Source organism: Mustela erminea, chromosome 3, assembly GCF_009829155.1.
Source record: "Mustela erminea isolate mMusErm1 chromosome 3, mMusErm1.Pri, whole genome shotgun sequence".
Lineage (NCBI taxonomy): Eukaryota > Metazoa > Chordata > Mammalia > Carnivora > Mustelidae > Mustela > Mustela erminea.
The window spans coordinates 15,044,954-15,066,642 of record NC_045616.1 but is presented as its reverse complement, the minus strand read 5'-3'; the positions used below and the strand labels follow the sequence as shown (position 1 = coordinate 15,066,642).

General features: G+C 44.1%; 1 long non-coding RNA gene and 1 pseudogene across 1 annotated transcript; one reads left to right on the top strand and one right to left on the bottom strand.

Moving 5' to 3' along the window:
• The first annotated feature begins 919 nt into the window (after positions 1–919).
• LOC116587162 lies at positions 920–8,657 on the top strand (annotated as a pseudogene).
• Positions 8,658–12,604: 3,947 nt separating this feature from the next.
• Positions 12,605–16,306, bottom strand: LOC116585924. The gene is made up of 3 exons (XR_004283808.1): positions 15,926–16,306; positions 14,296–14,436; positions 12,605–13,253 (listed from the first exon to the last, which is right to left on the bottom strand). It is a non-coding gene; the product is annotated as an uncharacterized LOC116585924 (long non-coding RNA).
• Positions 16,307–21,689: the final 5,383 nt, after the last annotated feature.

Below are 21,689 nucleotides of genomic sequence, written 5' to 3'. Positions count from 1 at the left end.
TTTGGTTGCAAAAGGGATGAAATACTGACACAGGCTGCAATGTGGATAAAATTCAAAGACGTTATGCTAAATGAAAGAAGTTAGCCCCCAAAGGGGACATATTACATAAATGCATTTATGTGCAATATCCAAGATAGGTTAAATTCAGGGAGACAGTAGATTTCTGGTCACCACGTCTGGATGCAGGGAAGGATTAGGGAGTAACTGCTTAAGGGAACAAGAGTTTTCTTTGGGGATGAGTCGGATGTTTTGAAACAATGTAGAGGTGGAGGTTGTCCAACACTGTGAATGACCTGTGACTATCATCAATGGAAAATAACCCAATCCAGACAAGACTTCAGACCCTTGAAGGTCACCAGATTAAGAGCAATTTGCTGAGGGGAAAGGGAATATAAAATGGGAGTGGAAGAAGGTAGTTATAAATACCAACTATGACCACATGACCAGTTATGCAAACAAGGATTGTGATTATCATGATTTCATTTTTTGTAATATGAACATGTTTATATGCTTTGTTTTCTTTCTCCTCTTATTATAACAGAAGATTTGTTGACTTTATATCATAATATTTAAGTTTTTTTTTTTTTTAGATCGCTGTACTGAAATTATGAACACCGGGGAGAAGAGTGAACATCACTTAAGGACTTCACCTCCTCTCCTGGGGGAGAGATTAGCACATTTTTGGTCATACTCCGGTTAGTTGTTGTCGGAGGCAGGCCCCTGGCCAGGGCAGCCTCCGCCATTAAAAGATGGCGCCTGGCGAGCTGCCGAGAAAAGTTGCCTCATAAGACTAAGCAGAACGCCCTACGAGGAAGCGTATAGCATTGGTTGCTGGCGCAGTCATCTTGCTTAGGCTCCCCCTGTGATTCGCCCCCTTCTGTACCCTATGCGCTCATTGGCTCTGTGAGGATATATAAGCATGTCGCTGGAAAATAAAGAGAGGAAAAGAGCACAAGACAAGGAGGCTGATTGTCGTCCTTGCGGGTTGAAGGCGATAAATGGTGCCGAGACCCGGGAACGCATAAAGGATTCTTGCAAGGTAATCCGCAGGTAAGCGGGAACATTAGCCACGTTTAAAAAGTGGGAAATCATGGGCGCCTGGGTGGCTCAGTGGGTTAAGCCGCTGCCTTCGGCTCAGGTCATGATCTCAGGGTCCTGGGATCGAGTCCCGCATCGGGTTCTCTGCTACGCGGGGAGCCTGCTTCCTCCTCTCTCTCTGCCTGCCTCTCTGCCTACTTGTGATCTCTCTGTGTCAAATGAATAAATAAAATCTTTAAAAAAAAAAAAGTGGGAAATCCGCGGCAAAGCGGGAGATAACAGGAAGCAAATTATATGTCTGCTAATGTGTATATGTTAATGTGTTAGTTTGTGTGTGTGTGTGTGTGGTTGAGTTCGCTAGTGTGTGTACAGTATGGGGTCTGAAGTGTCAAAATTGCGACTGGAAGGGTCCTTGAGAAACCTGCTGAAAGCTAATGGGACCCCACTAAAGACAAAAACTGCACGGGCTTTTCTGAAAACAGTGGAGGACATATCCCATGGTTTCTAGATGAAGGCTTACTAAATATACCTCAGTGGGATCACCTAGGGGAAGACTTAAAGAAGCAGGATCTTAAAAACCCCTTGCCACCCGGCACTCTAGCAATATGGACCTTAGTTCGGGGCTGCTTGGTGGGGCCTAAGCCGAAATGTGAGCCCGCCCTGCAGGAAGGAGCAGAGGCACTAGAGGAAGTGAAAGAGGATCGCAGGGGGCAGTTCTAGTGAAGAGGATGAGGAGCTGTCGGGGGAGGCGTTAGACCGCCGAGTGCGCTCAAAATTTGTACGATTGAAACTGTCGGCTCCAGTGCCCCTCCGCCATATAATCCTATGGCGGGCCGAGGAGCTTGTAGTTGCGGTGCCACGTGTGGTAATGACAAAGGCTCAGATTGGAGAGGAAGCGGCCTAACCTCCGCTTTTTCGGTTTTAGAGGACCAAAATAACCAACGATATCATCAACCGTTGGATTTTAAATTAGTTAAACAGCTGAAAGAAGCAGTAATGTAATATGGCCCTCAGGCGGCCTTTACAGTTTCCTTGTTGGACACTATAACAGGAATGAACTTGGTCCCGGAGGATTGGAGTAATGTAGCCCGTGCAGCCTTGTCAGGGGGGCAGTACTTAATGTGGAAAACAGCCTGGCATGAATACTCTCAAGATACAGCTCTTCGAAATGCGGCGGCCGGTAATCCTCAATGGGACCTAGATATGCTAATGGGGATGGGACAATATATGGGGAAGCAGGCGCAGATATTATATAATCCAGCAGTATATATGCAAATATCTGCGGCAGCCACTAAAGCATGGAAAACAATTCAAGGTACTGGAGATTTACAAGGCCAGCTGTCTAAGGTGATACAAGGACCAAATGAGCCATATGCTGACTTTGTAGCGAGACTGCTACAGACAGCAGGCAGAATATTTGGAGATACAGATGCCGCCATGCCCTTGGTAAAACAGCTAGCTTACGAGCAGGCTAATAGGTGGTGCAAGGAGGCCATTAGACCTTGGAAAAACAAGGACTTGAATGTATATCTCAAAGTTTGTAGGGATATCAATGAAAGCGTTATTCAGGGACAGGTCATGGCTGCAGCTATAACTCAGGGGTTACAAGGAATTCAGCAATTCAAACAAAGATACCCCCCAGGGGTTTGTTATTATTGTAAGGAACCAGGTCATGTCAAGCGTGAATGCCCTAAAAGAAAAGTGCTCCATCAAGAGCCTAGAAAGCCGGGCATTTGCCCAAGATGTGGGAAAGGTGTCCATTGGGCGAATGAATGTCGCTCAACAAAAGACATACAAGGAAACCCTCTGCCCCCAAGAGAGACAAAAAACGGGAAGGGGGGCCCTACACCCCAGGGCCCTCAAATGTATGGGGTGCTTCAGCAAATAGCTCGCACACACCATCCGCCGACGAACCAAGGCGAGCAACAGAAGGGAGCACCGGACTGGACATCTGTGCCGCCACCAGACTCATATTAACCCCTGAAATGGGAACCCAAATGGTTGAGTCAGACTTTAGAGGTCCAATACCTGAGAACACCGTAGGCCTGTTGCTAGGATGGAGCTCCACTGCGTTATCTGGGCTCATTGTGCATCCCGGGGTTATAGATGCTGATTACACTGGAGTGGTAAAGATCTTGGTGTCTTCCCCTCGTGGGATCATAGCTATTAATCCAGGTGATAAAATAGCACAAATCCTGATATTACCTAGTTGTCATAAGCTTTTTGAAAGTCATAAGATCACACGAGAGCAAAAAGGTTTCGGATCTGGAGCCCCCCTAGTATGTGTCACATTAGGCATGGAAAATAGACCCCTATACCCACTTTGGATAAGAGGAAAGAAATTTATTGGCCTTTTAGACACTGGCGCAGATCGCAGTATCATTAATGAAATTGAGTGGCCAAAAGACTGGCCTGTACAAAAGGCTGACCAAACACTTTGGGGATTAGGAATTGCCCATAGCCCCAAGTGCAGTGCGGCTACACTGCAATGGAAAGATGAGGAAGGTCAAGGATTTGTACAACCATATGTCTTAAGGATTCCCATTTCATTATGGGGTCGAGACATCTTAACCCAGATGGATTTAAAATTGACCACAGACCTATATTATAGTACAGAAGCTCAACAGCTAATGAAAAAATCTGGTTATTCAGGAATGGGAGGCCTTGGGAAACAGCTACAGGGCATCCCTGAACCAATTCCCCTAACCAATTACACTTCTCGCAGAACAGGTGGACCTGGGCTGGGTTTTTCCTAGGGGCCACTGAACCGTTAAAAATTCAGTGGAAAGATAATAAACCTGTGTGGGTCCCTCAGTGGCCCCTACCAAAAGAAAAGTGCGAAGTCACCCACACATTAGCAGACCCAACTTGCTGCTGGTCATATTCGCCCGTCCACGTCACCATGGAATACGCGCATTTTTGTAATAAAAAAGAAATCAGGAAAATGGCGACTGTTACTGTTACGTGCGGTCAATTCAAAAATGGAAGTCATGGGGTCAGTACAGCTGGGATTACCCTTAGTGTCAGCCCTACCCTCTGGCTGGCCCACAATAGTGGTAGATATCAAGGACTGTTTCTTTTCCATTCCATTACACCCTCAAGATACTCAATGTTTTGCCTTTACAGTGCTCACTATTAATCACTCCAGCCCAGATCAACGCTATGAATGGGTGGTATTTCCACAGGGCATGACCAATAGTCCAACAATGTGTCAGATCTATGTGGACCGCGCTCTAAAAGAAGTAAGAAAACACTTTCCCCTGTTAATCTTATATCATTACATGGATGACATATTGTTATGTCATAAGAAAATACAATATATTGAAGAAGCCCTTTTCTTACTCTTCAAGCATTTTGATAAATTTGGACTACAGATAGCACCTGAGAAAGTACAAGTAACACCTATCAAGGAATATGTGGGAACTAGGTTAGAAGATACCAAGGTTAAACCCTTAAAGGTATCTCTTCACATAGATCATTTAAACACATTGAATGTTTTTCAAAAATTGCTAGGAGATATCAACTGGATCAGACCTTACTTAAAACTTACTGACCAGGAATTGACACCCTCATTTGACATGCTTAAAGGAGACCCTAACCTCTCTTCCCCACGTCAGGTAACTGAAGAAGCAAGAGCAGCCATACAATTGGTCCAAAAAAGGTTAGAAAGTGCTCAAATAGACAGAATTGATTATGCCAAACCCTTGCTACTTTGTGTTCTTGCTGATAGATTCCATCTGCACTTTTTTTGGCAAGTTGGCCCTATTCATGGATTAACTTAGCTCATTCTCCAAAGAAGGTCCTACCTTGGTACCCAAATGCTATAGCACAACTTATACTTAAAGGAATAAAATCCAGTGTTACAGCTTTTGGCAAGCAACCAGATACTATAATATATAATAACACCTTATACACAGGAGCAAATAGTCTGCTTGGCTGCCTGTGATAATGACTGGGCCATTCTATTGACCACAACATATGCCCAGTTTGATAATCATTACCCTTCACATCCCTGGTTACAATTCAGCTTATCCAATCCAGTTATCTACCCCAAGGTTACATGCAGAGAACCCCTCCCTAATGTGAAGCTCATATTCACTGACGGCTCAAAACAAGGGATAGGAGCTATAGTTACTAAGGATAAAATTTGGACATTTCTCTTTCCCAGCTCCTCTCCTCAAGAGACTGAGCTTCTTGCAGTAACAAAGGCATTTCAAATGTTTGATCAAAAACCCTTTAACCTATCAGACAGCAAATACGTAGTTCAAGCTGTCTCTGTTATTGAGAATGTGGGTACTATTAATGTTCGTTCCACAATTGCTAAAGCATTACAGGAAGTCCAGACTTTAATCTGGGATAGAAAGGTTCCATTTTACATTGGCCACATACGGGCCCACACAAATTTGCCAGGTCCTCTGTCAGAGGGCAATCGATTGGTAGATTCACTAACCAGAGGAGACCTCATTTTTGCCCTTGAGGACCCTATAGAGCAAGCAAAACATTATCATAAGTTATTCCATGTAAATGCCTTGACTCTTCACCTTAAATTCAAAATAACAAAGGCACAAGCGTGATACATAATAGTCTCCTGCAAAAACTGTGTAACTCTGATACCCACACCATCCTTGGGAGTTAATCCTAAAGGCCTATTGCCCAATCATATATGGCAAATGGATGTCACACACATTACAGAATTTGGAAAGTTAAAATATGTTCATGTCTCTGTTGACACCTGCTCTGGCGTAATTTTTGCCTCAGCACATACAGGAGAAAAGGCTAAGGATGTAATATCCTATTGTCTCTCAGCTTTTGCGACATGGGGAAAACCCCGCCAACTGAAAACAGATAACGGCCCTGCTTATACATCACAACCCTTTAAAAGCTTCCTACAACAACTAGAGATTCAATTAATACACGGAATACCCTATAACCCACAAGGACAGGGCATCGTGGAGCGTGCACATCTTACCATTAAAAATGCACTTTATAAACAAAAAGGGGGAATAGGGGACACCTTCAGGTCCCCAAAAGATAAACTAAATACTATTCTTTTTATTTTAAATTTCTTAACGCTAGACAAAGAAGGTAAATCAGCGGCAGATAGACATGCGAATGCCGCTGCTGCTCCCCCCAAGCCGTTAGTCCTGTGGAAAGACATCCTTACAGGAAAATGGAATGGACCAGACCCAGTGTTAGTATGGAGTAGGGGGTCTGTATGTGTCTTTCCACAGGAAAAGGAGACCCCAATTTGGATTCCAGAATGATTGATACGCGCTGCTCTGCCCCTGGTCACCAACCATGACGCTGAAGAGGATGAGGATGATCGTGGGAATAATGCTCCTCCTGCGGCAGACGCAAGCTAGAGAACTGTGGGCGGTGGTAAAAGCTTGGCCATATCCTTTACCGGTTACTGACTCCTCTCTCCTGTTCCCTCCTTTCTTTACTACCAACTCAACTATAGGGCTATCCACTATTCATATAACCAATGATATTGCTAAGGCATCTAATATCACTATCCCCTTGTTGGGCACCCTCTGCTTTTCGCTATACCTCAATACATCTGCAGAACTCCGCCCAGACTGTATCCTCCTTAGCAATCCGACCTTGAGACGGTTTCAACCTTTTAACCATACTTCAGATAAAGGCAATGTTACTGTGATCCAAGGCCTAGCCCCTGTAAAACCTCCTAATGCCTTAGGGCCTTATCAACCTATTAAGCTGCCTAGATGTACATCTAAAAGGACATGGCCGCCAGAATGGTCGAGAGCACCTTACGATCAGTATATGTCAACTGTAAGCATAGCCTTACCTTCACTCCACGTTTCCCTACTATTAAGAATTCAACCTTCCCTGGGTATAATTATTCCTATCAAAATCCTACGCTGGGCAACCCCTCATCCCCTTTTGATGCATGGCTACTTTGTAACCTGTTTGGAGTGTGTACCGACATCTCTGCAATGTCTATGCTAACAGGCGGAAAATTCCTCAACTGTTCTTATGAACAAAATAATACGGCATCCTTTGAGAATACAGTTAAAGTAAACTGCCAAAATAATGCTACTGATAAAATATATCAACCCACGCCTGTATGCATGTCTCCACCCTTCCTCTTTCTTTTAACTAATGATAGTATACATACAGAAAACTTAAATTGCACAGACAATTGTTATCTTTCCCAGTGCTGGAACGTTACAGCCTTTTCACTTGCTGTGGTAATGCGCATTCCTACCTAGGTCCCCATCCCAGTTTCCATTCCAGAAGACAAGCTACCGGAGGTGCCATCCAGGAAGAAGAGGGATTTTGGAATTACAGCCACCATCGTGGCAGCTGTGGCCATTTCAACTGCAGAAGCGGTAAACACCCTTGCAGAAGGAACAGCAGCAGCCCTTCAAACACAGACTCAGCTCAATGCACATCTGCAAGCCTGTATCCTGATAATCAACCAAAGAGTGGACTTAATACAAGAACAATTGGACCTATTGGGAGAAATAATGGGATTGGGACGTAGAGCACCTTTTTCAGCAATCTGTGTTACTCCTGTAACTTACAAGAACACTAGCGAGATACGAAATACCTCCCAACGGCTCTCCCAGTACTTGCAGGGAAATTGGTCTGCAGAGTTCCAAAGTTACAGCCAACATTTGTTGATACAAATAACCAGGATTAATAATACCAGAGTAGATACTGTAACCCTCCCAGAAATGCTCAAAATCCTAAAAGGAGCATTCACCTTTGCAAAGGAATGGGCCAGCCTATTCGGTGTTGTACTACTCCTCTTAGTAGGCATAATTCTGCTAGCAAGAAAAATGCTTGCTTGGAGGGGACAGCAACAGGAACAACAACGCGTAATAGTGCAAGCCTTGGCAGCTCTCGAGACAGGCACTTCTGCCCAAGTATGGCTGAGCATGCTGGATTGGTAGTCAAGGACAGGTAAGATTGGTGGGGGAAATATACCAACCTAAGACAGGACACAGATCATTGATATCTGTTGTCTGATGATGGGTGAGGGTATTTCCTGCTACTGACAACCTAAGACAGGCACGATCCCCGCCATAATAGAAAAAAGGGGGAGATGTTGGAGGCAGGCCCCTGGCCAGGGCGGCCTCCGCCATTAAAAGATGGCGCCTGGCAAGCTGCCAAGAAAAGTTGCCTCGTAAGACTAAGCAGAACGCCCTACGAGGAAGCGTATAGCATTGGTTGCTGGCGCAGTCATCTTGCTTAGGCTCCCCCTGTGATTTGCCCCCTTCTGCACCCTATGCGCTCATTGGCTGTGTGAGGATATATAAGCATGTCGCTGGAAAAATTAAAAAAAGGAAAGAGCACAAGACAAGGAGGCTGATTGTCATCCTTCCGGGTCGAGGGCGCTAAGTTGTCATGTTAGATGGAAGTATGATCTTGTTATTACCTTCATTTGAAGAGTAAGTATGGTTTAAGGAAACCCAAATGGGTGTTGACAAGGGGTGGATTTGTGATGGTTAATTTTATATGTCACATGGCTGGGTCAAACATTATTTTGGATGTTTCTGTAAAGGTATTTTCTGGATGAGATTCAAACTGGTGGACTTTCAGTAAAGCACATTCTCTTCAATAATGGGGGTGGCCCTGACCCCATCAACTAAAGTCTTGAATAGAACAAAAGGCTGGTCTCACCCAAGCAAGAGGGAATTCTATAGCAGATGACTTTCACACTTCGTCTTGAGTCTCCTGACCGACTCTACAGATTTTGCACCCGCCAGTCTGTGTAACTGCGTGAGCCATTCCTTAAAGTAAATCTTACTCAGTTTCTCTCCAAACAGCACCCTCCCACCCTGATTTCTGGCTTTTGTGAAGACCCTAATACAATATGTTTTCAATTTTCTGGGGCATATACCTAAGAGTAGAAGTGTTGGATCATATAATTCCATGTTTAACTTTTTAAGGAATTATAAAAATGTTTTCCACAGTGGCTGAGCCATTTCACATTCCTACCCACGATGCATAGGGATTTCTACTTCTCCACATCTTCACCAACACTTGTTATTTTCCATATTTTTTCTATTTTCCTAGTGCATGTGAAGTGATACTATGATTTTCATTTGCATTTCCCTAGTGACTTTTCACGGGCTTTTTGTTTGTAGAGCTTCTTCAGAGAAATGGCTATTTAAATACTTTGGCCCTACTGTATTAGGTTTTTTTCAATCTTTTTGTGGTTGTAAGAGTCGTAAGAGTTCTTGATATATTCTGGATACCACACCCTTATTAGAGATATGATTTGCAAATATTTTGTTCCATTCACTAGGTTGTCTTTCACTTTCTTGACAGGGTCCTTTGATACACAAAAGTTTTCAATCTTGATAAAACCCAAATAATATCTATGTTTTATTGCTCATGTTTTTGGTGTCCTGTCTAAGAATCCATTGCCCCATTTGAAACAGGAAGATTTACACCCAGGTTCTATTGTAAGATTTTGATTGTTTTAGTTCTCACGTTTTGGACTTTGATCCATGTGGAGTGAATTTTTGTATATGATGTATGGGTAGGGGTCCAAGTGCATCCCTTGGCACGTGGACATCCAGTTGGATGCACAGACATCCTCTGTGGTAGGTCATATGTAGGCAGAGCCCTGAACCTGAATAAAGGGTGTGATGGAGCAATGTTGCCATCTCCCAGGCAGAGGGAAAAGCCATTGATGACTCTGGATATAGTCAGGTGGCACAAATGAATCAAGGAATGCATCTAGGTGTTTCTGCAGGAGCAGAGCGTATGTATTCCTGAAAATTTTTGTGTCACATAAAAATGCTTATAAAAGATAACTGGAGATATTGTGGGAAGAATGGGATTAGAACAGACCATTCAGACCACAAACAGGTTTAGAACCAGAACACTAACAAAAACCACCAGCCTTTTTTTTTTTTTTTTTAAGATTTTATTTGTCAGAGAGAGAGAAAGCACAGCAGCGGGAGAGAGGCAGAGGGAGAAGCAGGCTCCCACTGAGCAAGGCGCCCAATGTGGGCCTTGATCCCAGGACCCTGGGATTATGACCCGAGAAGGCAGACGCTTAACCAACTGAGCCACCCTGACGTCCTTTTTTAAAAAAAAGTATTCATTTGAGAGAGAGAATGAGCAGACATGGAGCGGCAGAGAGAAAGAAAGAGAGAAACAAACTCCCTGCAGAGCAGGGAGACCGATGCACAGCTTGATCCCAGGACCCAGAGATCGTGACCTGAGCTGAAGGCAGACGCTTAACTGACTGAGCTACCCATGTGCTCCCCCAAACCACAATCCTAATAAAAACTGCACAGTTAAAAGATGTTATAAGATATTAGATACATAAGTACATATACATGAGACAGAGAGACAGGGCGCTTCACTTAACAATGGTGAAAGGAGGGGCGCCTGGGTGGCTCAGTGGGTTAAGCCTCTGCCTTCAGGTTGGGTCACGATCTCAAGGTCCTGGGATCGAGCCCCACATCGGGCTCTCTGCTCAGCAGGGAGCCTGCTTCCTCCTCTCTCTCTCTCTGCCTGCCTCTCTGCCTACTTGTGATCTCATTCTGTCAAATAAATTAAAAATCTTAAAAAAAAAATGGTGAAAGGACTTTGGAAAAGGAATGTGATGGAAAGTTTGTTGTCAGTGAGTTAGGAAGACCACACAGAAGCGTTTCAGATTGAAAGCAGGAAGCCACACTGAGCTACGAGAGACAGTGGTGTCAGGAACAGTTCTGTTGTCCCCAGTTGGACTGCTCTCAGCTGTGCTGGCTTGCCTGCATTCAGATCCTCTTGTCTGAAGTATAAAAAATATTCTGGAGAAAAATCTCATACGAACCAAGAAAGCTTCCACGTAACACTGCATTAATCCAAAATATAGAAGCATTATTGCAGTACAACACACTTCTTCACAAAAAAAATTTTCAGAGTAGAAAAAAAATATTTTATCATTCATTTTATGAAGCCTAAACACAGCTACAACAAGAAAAAAGATCTTCAGCTAAACAAAGGAGTGTAGAGACCAAAATCCTAGTCAAAACATTTGCAAACCAGAAATACTTAAAAACCTCATAAGCAAGTCTGGTTTGTCCCAGAAAACAGATTAATGACTTAAAATTTATTAACGTAATTCACTGCATTAACAGATTAGAGGAGGCAAAAAATGATTATCTAAATGGATGCAGAGAAAGCATTTGATAACATCTAATATTCATTCACGATTTTAAAAACTTAGTAATCTCAGGAATATTCTTTAGCCTCATGAAGTTAGCTATCAAAAGCCTACAGAAAATATTATACTTGGTGATGAAGTCATCTCAGGTATTTATTTCCTTTAAACTCAGAACGAGAAACCATTCTAATTATCAGTTCCTCTTCGGGGGCACTCGTCAGTGCAAGAAAAAAAATAAGCATGACTGAATTAAAGATAAACACTCTCATCATTTGCAGATGTTTAACTACTGTATTCAGCGTCCCCCAGAGAAACAGAAGATAGATAGACAGACAGGCCCACATGGAGTTTCAGTCTGAGGCCTCAGAACCAGGAGAGCCCATGGTGTATGTTCTGGACAGAAGACCAGGAGGCCTGAGGTCCAGAAAGAGCAGATGCTTCAGTTCAAGTCCAGTAGAAGTAGAAGAAGACCAGTATCCCAGCTCAAAGAGGGGAGGGTAGGCTTTTTTGTCCTGTCTAGGCCTTCTGTTGATTGGATGAAGACTGCTTATGTTAAGGATAGCAATCTGCTTTATTCAGCCTACCAACTCAAATGTGAATCTCCCCTGGAAATGTTAGGGAACGGAGCTGACCACCCCTCAATTAGACAGAGAACACTCTCGATAATGCAAGTCACATAGTGAGGTTTATTTCCAGCTAGCTGGGGTCCAAGTATCTGCCCGGCACAGCGGGTTTCAACAAGGACCCTGAGTACACAAGCCAAGGGTTTGTATAGCATTTTCAAGGCACTTTTTCATAGCTACATACCCATCTTGGGCCCCACTTTGACAGTTTAACTTTGTTTAACATTTTGCCACCCCAGCGTCACCCTGGAGCCATCCTGGCGGTTAAGTGTGATTTAGGTTTAGAAGAAATTTAACTTTATTTATATTTCCTTCTGCCTCAGCCTCCAGTTTTATGGTGGGGAGGGCGACCTTAGGCCTTGAGGAACTGAGCCATTTGTCTCTGGAAATTGGGCCACTGAAGAGATAATCCTTTTTGTTGTAAAGCACCTGCAAACCAAGGGAGACTCCTGTCTTGCAGGATTGTGATCTCTGCAAGTTAACTATTTGCTTTTCTTTAACATTTGGTCCCTGTGGTGCCACCACCTAACTGCCAGCCTGTTAGGGACACTCAGTAAAATGGCTTCCAGGCCCTCATGATGGCCATTCTTATGCTAACCCACTCTTACAGAGCAAGGTGCCAGCTTTTGCTTTGCCAAGATGGCTGTACCTAGGTCAGGGCTAGACTCAGGTGGGTACAGCCTTGTTTTTCTTGGCCTCCACACCTGGAGCTGGTTTCTGGGACTTGTTTTTAAGTCCCCTGGGGGAAGGGGAGCAGGGACAGTTTAAAGGTTAAACAACAAAGTTATTGTTTAACCTCAATGGAAGCCTCTGGCTAAAATAAAAATATAAAATAGGTCCTTACAGAAACACTTACACAGACACACCCAGAATTACATCTGGGCAGATGTCTGGGCACCCCGGGCCCTTGTCAAGTTGACATATACAATTAAACATCACCAGGTCACCCCTTATCTACTTGGCACCCATAACCATCTCCTTAAGCCATACTCTATATGCTTCATATGCTCTATATGAAGGCAATAAGAAGGTCATACTTCATGTGATGCTACTATCCTGTATACAACCAAAACCTCACTAAGCCCTTCCCCAGAGGAGGAGGGGATGTTTTTTGAGTGATGTTTATGCTCCTCCTTGACATCCTGTTACATAAATACTGTAAGCCATCATTGGTCCTGGCGGGACTGGACAGTTGTACTCTTCCATTTACCTTAATCACAGGAGTTGGTGATATGACACACATCCGGAGAGGTCCCCTATGTCCACTGTGGAGTGGCTGTCTACTTTCTCCTCGGTGGTACTCCAGATCAGCCACCTAGGCCAGCACAGTAACTCCCTTCTTCACCTGTCGATTCAGAGGCAGGAGGAGTCCAAAGTGGCCATGTGAACCTCCAGTTCAGGGTAATTACTGCTGTGTCTCCAGATGGAAGCATTCTGCCCCCTGGAACTCAAGGCCCCTGGGCCAGCAGAACATGAGGTTATGGGAACCAGAAGCGAACATTTTGCTGGTGGGGCTCTAGGGGTAATACTGAGTGGTGCCTCTATTTCTACCCCTTGGTTCCTGGGTCCTCTAATTCTGGCTACGGGGGCAACAGTGATCGGTTAGAGTAATACTAGGTCACCCACTGACCTCAAGAAAATTTCCATGCAATGAGGTACATTGTAAAATACCATGCAATCTCTGAGCCCATGGCACGTCCCTCTTAGGGGTCAGTTTGGCTTTTAAGAAACTCAAAGGCTTAGTCAGAGAAATGGGATCCTTAAAATTCTAAAGAGTTCCAGATGCCCCCTTCCACCACACCTGCTTAAAAACTATGCTCCCAGAAGCTCTAAAGATCTGTGGAAATGGCCACAATTTGATTAAAGAAAGCCTAGAATTTTGTGTTCCAAGAACTTGGCTTGGTAACTGTCAGAGTGGGGGACCCCCCAAAATGTGGCTGGACAGAAATGCAGGTTGCACCCCACAGAAATGTGGGGTGAACTCAGTTTGTGGCTAAGGGTCCCAGCAAGCTGCTGCCAGCCCTCAGGGAGGATTACAACAGCTGTTCCGAGGCATGTTCCGATCAGAGAAGATCAATGAGGAGATGCACTTGAAAGCAAGGGTTCCCAAATCCACAGACCAGAATGGGATAACTACTTTAATTGGCATGCAGAAGCCTCCAAAGGGCTTCGAAATTCCTGAGCAGATTCATTGGCAGATTTGTTACAAAAGGCTAAGGAAAACTGAAGACTTAAGAGGTACCTAAAACAAAAGACCGGAAGCCTGACATCCCTCCTCCTGCCCCCTCCACCTTCCTTTCTTTGAATGCTCAGCTCTTCTAATTCTTGGTCTGAATTGCCTCTATGAGACTGTAAACCAGAGTCCACCCCGTTAGTGGCCTAATGGACATCCTCACGTCTATCCCCAAAGGAGGGCCCCTGTGCGGGTTCCTCTCAGAGTTGATAGGACCCGGAGATTTTCTGAGCCCAGGAAAAATAAAATTAACATTAATGAAATACCTTGCCAACTTCTGGTAAATAGCAGAGTTGCATCCTCTTCTTTAAAGCCTATTCGGAGCCTGCAGATAGGGTCCTGGGGAAACTGGCAGAAGTCAGCTAGAATGAGACTTTGGACCAGAATCCCCTCTCCTGCATGGATCTCTGTCAGGGAGAGACAAATCAAATTTCATATTGTCCTTTACCTTTCCAAATCCAGGGCACTGGTTATCGATTTTGATGATATCCCTTGCACCCTCCCTCCCAGGTTCTTGGGGCTGTTTGATGCTGCCTGAAACATTTAGGGTTTGGCCACGATGAAACCTGGCAAGGTATTTAAAAGGATTTAATAATTCTATGATCAGAAGTTTGGCCAAACTGAAAGCTGACATTCAGAGCCTAAGAGAAAATGTTTTAGGCCTTCCCCGTGCCCCAAGCAAATAGAAGATAATGCTGCGTGGGTGATTCAGCTTCGGATGTCATTAGGTCATTCTTGGGGAGAGGAAAGCAACTGTCTTGATCTCACACATTCTTGCAAAGCTCTGGAGGGAGTTCAAAGTTCACCTGTTCCTTTTTACCTATCCCCAAACCTCCCCGATTTCTCTTAAAAGGTTTGTAACTTGCGTTCTCTCCCCGTGCCTTTGGGAGGCAAAGGTTGAAGCACAAACTTCGGGAAGGTCATGCTTACCACAAGAAAAATAAATGGGGGAAAACTCATTTGAAACGGCTCTAGCCATCTGAGCAGGTGGCTTTAACTTACTCCATCTGCCAGAAAAACAACGGAGATCCAATTCCTTTTGAACTAAAACGGAAGCTATAAACTCTCTTTATTCTATCTGCATGTTTATGTGTGTCTCTGTATGCGAGTTGTGGACGCGGAGTATTTTCTAGCTCCAGATGCTATTACTAAAGTTAGTTAAGCGTCAGACTTCTATCTTCTTCTTCGTTTCACTTCTATCAAGTTCATAAAAATTCTTGAAAATATAAAAGAGACTAACCCAAGGGAATTTCAGGTTCATGTGATTTGGGAAAAAGATGTGGCATTAAAGTTATTCACTCAACATTAACCATAAAACTCGTATTCCACCTGAGTTCACTTACCAAGTAAGTTCACGCTATTGCTTACAAGATATGTCAGCAAGAAAAATAGCTTGGGGGTAATGGCTAACCTTGTCTAATGTTTAATGAGGTTTAAGTAGGTGCTCCAAACACAATTGGTGAAAACAAGCGATCTAAATTGATGTAAGAGGGGTGCCTGGGTGGCTCAGTACATTAAGCCTCTGCCTTTGGGTCAGGTCATGATCCCAGACTCCTGGGATCGAGTCCCGCATCCTGCTCTCTGCTCTCTGCTCGGCAGGGAGCCTGCTTCCTCCTCCTCCTCTCTCTCTCTCTGCCTACTTGTGATCTCTCTCTGTCAAATAAGTAAAATCTTTAAAATAAATAAATAGATGTAAGTGACCTGACAGGTGTTAGGAGAATTTTTTAGTTTCTCTGAAAATTTCGGTCATCTAAAACCTTGAAGTTTTGCTAAGTTACATTAAGTGATGAAATCATTAAATATCTAGATTACTTCCAAATAAGATACTCTGTATTTGTTAGATTGGAGGCTGCCTGAATCATGAATTAATAAGACCAATTAGACCTTCAAACTTACTTGGTTGCATTTTTATTGTTTAACAGATGTGGTGGCAGTGGTTGGACTGAAGGAGGCTTCTGGTGGCTTCAGAGATAACCAGAAACAGGTGCGGTATCCCATAAACCTTTTGAGTTTGCAGTCTTTCTCGTGGTTTCCAAGGGCCATAGGTAGATCCCCTTTCTGCCCTGAGCTCCATTTTCTTTGCACTGAGTTCCTGATTTAATTGGCTTTCTAGTCCAGGATTTAGCAAGTCAGTTTGAGCAGGTCAGTTTGACCATTAGTTCTGGTGATTCTTACCTGGTTCAGTTTTATGATCTTAAAATTACCAGCAAAGTCCATTCTATGAATCTTTCTGAAGACAAAACACTTTTGCAAAAGCATCAGAGTAAAATAACAATCCTGTAAATGACAAAGACGGAAAAATGCCATGGTTAGAGATCTGATTAGAGTTCACTGCCATGCAGTTGACAAGGAAATGTGGTTATTTTGTGACATACAACATTTTAAGATAATAACTAGGATTATGATGGGAACAATATTTAGTTATCCACTTAACCACAGTGACAAAGATTTCCTAGGTAAATTTTTTTTAAAGATTTTATTTATTTGTTAGAGAGAGAGCACAAGCAGGCAGAGTGGCAGGTAGAGAGAGAAGCAGACTGCCCGCTGAGCAAGGATCCCGACACAGGACTCTATCCCAGGATCCTGGGATCACGACCTTAGCTGAAGGCAGCGGCTTAACCAACAACAGAGCCACCCAGGTATCCCAAGTTATATGAGTTATTTATCTCTTTGAGACATTAATCCCTTATCAAGATACATGATAAATATTTTCTCCCATTCAGTAAGTTGCCTTTTCATATGTTGATGGTTTCCTTTGCTGTGTAGCAGCATTTATTATTTTTTTAAATTAGGAAATACTTGATATAAGGGTTGGGAGTTATAACTCCATTTCCTTCTTTGTGGTGTTAATAAGAAAACAGCAGGGCCAGGATGGAGTCACTTGTGCTAAACCCCATGTCAGCAAACCAAGACTTCATATCCAGTCTGAATAGTTTCAGCTCTCTAGGAATGTAACCTTTAACCAGTTAACCTGACATTACCTGGTCAGCACCACTTAGGAGGACCACCTGGTCTGGAACAATGCATTCATCCTCTGTTAACAATTTCCTTTTCTCTACCCCTCTCTGCCTTAACAAACCTTCCCTTTTCTGCAGCATTTTGTGAAAAGTAGACAAGACAAAAAAGTTTGGGCTTGGGTACTAAATGAGTCAAGAATAAGGTTTGTTTATACAGCCTCTTCAACCCTGAATTGTCTCTTGTGCTGCTTTACAAGTCAATCCCTTCACATTTTCCCCAGCATTAGGGAACCACTGATTTGACTTCTGTCCCTTCTGGCTTTGTCTCTTTTTTGTGTACTATATATAAAGGAGCACACACTATGGAACTTTTTGTGTTCTGCTTCTCTGACTTAGCATAATGCTTTTATTTACTTTTTATAATTTTTTATATTTTTTATTAACATATAATGTATTATTAGCCACAGGGGTACAAGTCTGTGAATTGCCAGGTTTACACACTTCATAGCACTCACCATTAGCATAATGCTTTTAAGATTAATCTGTGTTGACAAATGCCAGAAATTTGTTTCTTTTTATTACATGAAAGTATCAAAATCTATTGATCTATTTACCAGTGGGTAGATATTTCAGTTTCTAGGCATTGGCTATTATGAGTAAAGCCACTGTAAAGATTTTCATACAGGGGCATCTGGGTGGCTCAGTTGGTTAAGCATCTGCCTTCAGCTCAGGTCATGATCGCAGGGTTTGGGGATCAAGTCCTATGTCAGGCTCCCTCTAACTCTCTCTCTGGGTCAAATAAATAAAATCTTAAGAAAAAGATTTTCATACAAGTTTTTGTGTGGACATATGTTTTCATTTACCCTTCAGTAGATACTGATGAGGGAGCAGGAGGCTGGCTGAGGACAAAGCAAAAGCTGGCACCTTGCACCCCCTCTCCACCCACTCCCCTTGGTAATATGTGTGACATTTCTCAGGCACCCCTGACTGCCCTAAAAGAAAAACAAATAATTAACTTGCAGAGATCACAATCCTGCAAGGCAGGAGTCTCCCTTGGTTTACAAATGTCCTTGAGATTTACAACAAAGAAGTTACCTTATCAATAGCCCAATTTCCAAAGGCACATAACTCAATTCCTCAAGCCCTAATGTCACCCTCCCCTCCATAAAAACTGAAGGAGGCTGAGGTAGAAGGAAAAGTAAATAAAGTTAAATTTCTTCTAAACCTAAATCTCACTAACAAGGACGCTTGATAGCAGGAATGTGACATTCCACCAGGAGACTCCCAGTTGTCTTTATGTTAGTGCCTCATTAGAGGGAAAGCGGCCTTAGCTTGATAGTAACCAGGCCTTCAACATCCTGACAGTCTTCTTTACCCCAATAGCCCTTCTGAACACCCCTTTGTCCTCACCTACCCAACTCTTGTGTATATAACCAGCCACTCCTCACATGCTCGGCGCAGCAGCATCTCTGTCTGCCCACGGGTCCTGTCCCCGTGCTCTAATAAACCACCTTTTTGCACCAAAGCCGTCTTAAGAATTCTTTCATAGCCATCGGCTCTGAACCTCACCCCATTGAACCTCACCTAGGTTCAAGAACTTCATCAATACCTAGATGCGAAATTGCTGGGTCACATGGGAAGTGCATGTTTTGTTGGGTCCCCCCAAATTGGGTACCCCAATAATGGGCCCGTGATTAAAGGAGCGAGACTCATACAAAGTGAAGGTCAAGCAAAGCTTTATTTTGTGCCAAGCATCAGGAATCAAACTGGCCCGCCAGGACCGTGCCTCTTACAGAGAGGGCGACCCCTCCCTGCTTTCCAGACTAACTTTTATAGAGCAAAGGCCATGTGGTTGGGCCTGGCCACACACAGGTGGCCAATGAAATTGTAACACACAGAGAAAGCTGCACATTCATGCTAGGTGACCAAATGAGTTACAATTTACCCTAGTAGACATTTGATTTAGCCTATCACACCTTGGTTAGGATTGGCGCCAAAAGGCTCCCAAAGGGTGGGGGCCCATACTCCTTGGTAGCTAGGAGACAGTATGTGCCCCCACTGGTTGAATACCTCTACCTGGTCTGACCCAAGCTTGTACTTGGACTTTGTTACCTGGGACTGGTTTCCAGGACTTTTAAATAAGTTAAATAAGTTTTTAAATAAGTTCCCCTGTGGGGGGCCAGGTCAATTTAAGTTTTACAACAAAATGGCAGTTCAACCGGGGTGGGGCCACTCTGGCTGAATAGGCCCTTACAGTTTAACTTTATAAGAAACTGACAAAATGTTTTCCAAAGTGTGAGAGTTCTGCTCTTTTCACATTTTCATCAGCATCTTGTATTATCTATTAAAATTTATTAAATCATTTTAGGAGGTGTGTTAGTTTCTTTCTTTCTTTTCTTTTTTTAAAAAGATTTTATTTATTTATTTGACAGACAGAAATCACAAGTAGGCAGAGAGGCCAGCAGAGAGAGAGGGGGAAGCCGACTTCCTGCTGAGCAGTCCGGGGCTCTATCCTAGGACCTGAGCTGAAGGGCAGAGGCTTTAACCCACTGAGTCACCCAGGCGCCCCAGAGGCATGTTAGTTTCTTATCGCTGCTGTAACACACTGCCACAAATTCAGGGGCTTAGAACATGCATTTATTCTCTTGCAATTCTGGAAGCCAGAAGTCCAGAATCCATTTCACTGAGCCCAAGTCAATGTGAAAGCATGGACGCTTCCTCCTGGGGCTCTTTCTTTGCCTTTTCCAGCTTGTGGAAGGTGCCCACTATAAGGACCTATTTTATATTTTTATATTTTAGCCAGAGGCTTCCATTGAGGTTAAACAATAACCTTGTTGTTTAACCCTTAAACTGTCCCTGCTCCCCTTCCCCCAGGGGACTTACTTAAAAACAAGTCCTGGAAACCAGCCTCAGGTAACAAAATACAGATACAAGGATGGGTCAGGCAGGTGGAGACATCCGATCAGTGGGGGGTTGCATACTGTCTCCCTCGGTACCAAGGAGTATGGGCCCCACCCTTTGGGAGCCTTTTGGGCGCCAATCCCAATCAAGGTGAAATTGTAATTAAACTGGTCACCTAGAAACACTGTGCGGTTTTCTCTGTGTGTTACAATTTCATTGGCCACCTGTGCGTGGCCAGGCCCAACCGCATGGCCTCTGCCCTTAAAAGCTAGTCCGTAAAGGAGAGCGGGGTTGCCCTCTCTGTAAGAGGCGCGGCCCTGGCGGGCCAGTTTGATTCTTGATGCTTGGCGCGAAATAAAGCTTTGCTTGACCTTTGCTTTGTATCAGTCTCGCTCCTTTAATCACGGACCCATTATTGGGGCATAACACCCATGTTCCTTGGCTGACAGCCTCTTTCCTCCATCTTCAAAGGCAGCAGTGTGGCATCTTCAATTCTTTCTTTCTGTCCCCCTGCTTCCATTATCATATAACCTCTGTTCTGACTCCCTACTTGTCTTTTGTAAGGACCAATGTGATTATGTCAAGGACATCTAGATAAGCTAGGATAACTGCTCTATCTCAGGATCCTTAACTTGTTTAAGAGGGCATCGTCCTTTCTGCCATATAAGGTAACAGTCACACATTCTTGGGGTTAAGTTGTGGACGTATTTGAGGGGATGTGCGCTCTTCTACCACAGTAGGTATGTAGTGGTGATGAGGGAGCACGAGGCTGGCTGAAGACAAAGCAAAAAAAAGCTGGCACCTTGCACCCCCTCTCCATCTGCTCCCCCTCAGTCATATGTGTAGCATTCCTCAGGCACCCCTGACTGCCATAAGCGAGAAGCAAATAGTTAACTTGCAGGGATCACAATCCTGCAAGACAGGTGTCTCCCTTGGCTTACAAATGTCCTAAATCTCACTAACAAAGACTATTGATAGCAGGATTATGACATCCTACCAAAAAGTCTCCCAACTATCTTGATGTAAATGGCTGGCCTAAGGATGACATTGATCAAGCCAACATTGATCAAGCCACAAGGGCAAGGCCTCCAGTATCCTGGCACCCTGTAGGCTCTCTTTAGCATATGAAAACTCCACTGAAACCTCCCTTCCCCTCACCTTCCCCCAACTGCAGGGTACATAACTTGCCATCCATCACAACCAGGGGCAGCAGCTCTTCCTGCCCACGGGTCCTGTCCCCGTGCTTTAATAAACTACCATTTTGCACCAAAGATGTCTCAAGAATTCTTTCTTGGTCATCAGCTCCGGACCTCAGCCCACCGAACCTCACCTAGGTTCTAGAACTTCATTAGTGGTATCTCCCTATAGTCTGAATCGGTATTTTCCTAATGACTAATGCTGTTGTGCAACATTTTTTGAGTTTAATATATCTTTTTAGTGAAGTATTGTTGGGCTGGCAGAAAGGGCTACTTAAGATGGCGAAAGTTCCCGCCACAAAACCTGAACTCGGACAGGAGAACAAAGGCCCAAGCAGGAATCCGAGACCCTCTCGCCCTGGGCTCCCATGAACCAATGGGACCCTGACAAGCAAAAATCTGAGACCCCCGGCCTGGGCTCCAGTGGACCAATGGGACCCCGACAAGCAGGAGAAATATCCAAATAAGGGAAACTTGCCAAAAGACCCCTGAGCTCCCCTCGAGACCCCTTAAAAGCCCCCTCCTCCCTGCCTTGGGTGCGACTTCCGCCACTCTGCTTTCCAGAGTCGCGGAACCTCGCCGGAGGGTGCCCACCTCCTCCCAGCG